Source organism: Musa acuminata, chromosome BXJ2-7, assembly GCF_036884655.1.
Source record: "Musa acuminata AAA Group cultivar baxijiao chromosome BXJ2-7, Cavendish_Baxijiao_AAA, whole genome shotgun sequence".
NCBI classification, from domain to species: domain Eukaryota; kingdom Viridiplantae; phylum Streptophyta; class Magnoliopsida; order Zingiberales; family Musaceae; genus Musa; species Musa acuminata.
The window spans coordinates 30,390,754-30,394,275 of NC_088344.1; positions in this window are offsets into that span (position 1 = coordinate 30,390,754).

Genomic DNA, 3,522 nt, shown 5'->3' on the forward strand with positions numbered 1-3,522 from the left:
GAGATATGAAAATATAAATATTAATAATTCGAGAAAATTCTTCTTTTATACCTTATTGTAAAGAGCTCGAAGGAAGTTTTGTAACTATCTTTAACTGCACACAAAGATTTGTCGTACATTCTAATTTGAACTAGTTAATCCAAAGGATGGATCCTATGTCACAAGAGTATCACCCCCACCGACGATGACGACGCTCAGCCTTCTAACACTTTCACCCATACATTCTTCCTGCTGAGGTTTGCAACTAGAGAGAATGTCCTTCTCTGTAAGTTGGGAGTGCAGAAATATCACTACTAATGACTCACTTGTGACAGTAGGAGACCCAATTTGGGATGTGGAATTGGATCTATGTAGAATTGGGCAGTATCCTAACACTGATAAGTAGATGAGATTTCCCTAACTGTTGAGCCTAACTGTTGAGGAAATCTCTCTACTCTGTTGAGGGAAATCCTCTAACCCGTTGAGGAAACTTCTCCTTCTAACCTGTATATAAAGACGGAGGATATGTCAATAACATTCAACTTCTTCTTCTACAACTCATTTATCTCTTTATTTTAACATGGTATCAGAGCAGCTCCTCTTGGCGACAGCAGCATCGCCATGTGTTAGCCAAGCGGCCACAGTAGCACGCTGCCTCAAGCGGAGTCATTGAAGAAGTACCAAGACACGGATTCAGAGCCAGTGCTAACCGGTCTTGCTTTTCTTCGCCGGCCTTGCTCCCTCTCCTATTTGCTGCCTACAGCAGACACTCTCCGTCGCCGTCACGCAAGGAGGAAAACATTCTCTCCTCAATAGCAGTGAACGGCGAACAACGGTGTCTTCCTCGCTTCCCGGCCAGTAGCAGTCGCAACTGCTGCACCTTCCTCTTCCTTCTTCTTCGCCGGAAGGACAACGTGGTCCTTCAGCCCCACGTTGGGCAGCACCAGAGAAGACATCAGCCGCCTCCTGCACTTCTCCGGCCAGTAGCAGTCGCAACTGCTGCATCTTCCTCTATCGCAGCAGCCGCCTCCTGCACTTCTCCGGCCAGTAGCTGTCGCAACTGCTGCATCTTCCTCTACCGCAGCAGCTTTCGCTGCCGTTTCCCTCTACACAACGGCGCCTCCTCAACGGCGGTGTCTTCCTCCTCAATAGCGACGAACGGCGAACGACGGTGTCTTTCTCGCGTCTTCCTCCTTCGCTGTCGCAGCCACTTCCCGGCCAGCAGCAGCCGCAACCGCTGCATCTTCCTTCCTCTATCGCAGCAGCTTTCATTGTCGCTTTTCTCTATACACCTAATTGCTACAGATTTCTCTCACTGCAGTTTCCTTGAGTACTGCTGCAGATTTTTGCGGTCATTTTCCGACGAACCGCAGTCTTGAGTACCGCTGTAGTTTTCGCAGCCATCTTCCGGCGAACTGCAGCCTCTACAATCTGCTGTAGCAAGCAGCAATCCACAGCAGCGAACTGCAGTCTTGAGTACCGCTGCAGTTTTTGCAGCCATCTCCCGGCGAACTGCAGTCCCTACAATCTGCAGCAGCAAGCAGCAATCCACAGCAGCTGCCGGCAGCTTTTGGCACTGTTGTAGATTGCTCAATCTGCTACAGCAAGCAATCTATAGCAGCAGCCCCCTCCCTCATTCTCCACCTTGTGTGACCTGAGTATCACACAAGGTTCGCTGCCTTCTTCCAAAAAAAAAAAAAAAGAAAAGAAAGGAAAATGTCTTCGTTCACTTCTTCTGATGTTTCAGTTCCTGTAGGGACTCCCACTTCTTGTTCTTCTACAGGGCTTATCTCCATCAATGCTGCCACGCTAATCCCCTTTAAGTTATCAAAGGGTGGCAACTATGCGTCCTGGCGAGCTCAATTCTCTAATCTTTTATTTGGATATGATTTGTTAGGTTACGTTGATGGTTCTTTCAGTTGTCCTCCGGCCATGCTCAACATCTCCGGTGATCCTAATCCAGTACCCAATCCAGCTCATAAACTGTGGCTACGTCAAGATCGTCTCATTCTCCAAGCCATTCAAGCTTCAGTTGCTGGATCCGTTGCTCCCTTGATATCTTCATGTGTGACAGCTGCCGATGCATGGTCTAAACTGCAAACCACCCTGGCAAATCATTCGCGTACTCGCAAGCTCAGTCTTCTATCCAAGCTTATGGAGACAAAACAAGAGGGAAGTACTATCTCTGATTATTTACAACTTATCAAGGTTATCATCGATGACTTGGCCTTGATAGGTCATTTCCTATGTGATGAAGAGGTTGTCATTCATACCCTCAATGGTCTCGACACCGACTACAAAGAATTGGCTGCTGCAATTCGGGCACGCGACTCGCCAATCTCTTTTGAAGATCTCTATGATAAGTTGACTGACTACGAGATGTCTTTGAAGCGTGCGGACAAACTGCCTGGATCAACTGTCACAGCTCAAGTCAGTCACAAGTCTAAACGGAAGAACACTCGGTACTCACCGAACATCACCCAAGGTTTGGCTACTACGCCTCTTGATTCTGTGAGTTCCATGCAACACCCCTCCTATCCTCCTAGTCATCCCTTCTCGCAAAGTGGCGACTCCAGCCATCATCCGTCTTGGCGTCCTGCCCTACCGAGCCATCAGAGACGGGTCGTTTGCCAACTGTGTGACAAAGTCGGCCATTCCGCTAAAGTTTGCCGGTCTCGTCTTCGCCTCCCTACTCCGTCACACTGGCCACAGGCAAATCTCCTAACTACTCCGACACCTAGCCAGTCCAACTGGATTGTCGACTCTGGTGCCTCTCATCACATCACCGCTGATCTTCAGAATTTGTCTCTTCACAATCCCTATAGCGGCAATGAAGATATCATCATCGGTGATGGTAAAGGACTTTCTATAACTCATACTGGTTCCACAACGCTTAATTCTGACTCTAATACATTTACTCTCGATGATGTTTTATGCGCCCCTCATATTAAACGCAACCTCATTTCTGTTTCTCAATTTTGCAAACATAACAATACTTCCATTGAATTCTTTCCTGATTCATTTCTTGTTAAGGATTTGAGCACGGGGGCATCATTGGTCCAAGGCCCGAATAAAGAAAACATTTATGAATGGCCGTCAGCCTCTCGAATGACCCAGCCCACTGTTCATTCTTCTGTTGCGGCTCCAGTTGATGTGTGGCATCGTCGGCTTGGCCATCCCTCACCCTTTATTCAGCAGAAATTATTATCTTGTCACTCTCTTCCTCTTTTTAAGTCCCCTAATTCTATGATGCATTGTGATGCTTGTCTTAGTAATAAGAGTCATCGGCAGCCTTTTGGTTCATCTTCAATTTCCTCCTCTAAACCTTTTGAAATTATATATACTGATGTTTGGGGTCCTGCTCCAATCTTATCTTTTGATAAGTTTCGATTTTATGTTATTTTTGTAGATCACTTCTCCAAGTACACATGGATATATCCTCTTTCTCATAAATCTGACGTTTCTCGCGTTTTTTCCACTTTCCAGAAGTTGGTCGAAAACTATTTTCAGTCTACCATTAAAACAGTCTACTCTGATGGTGGC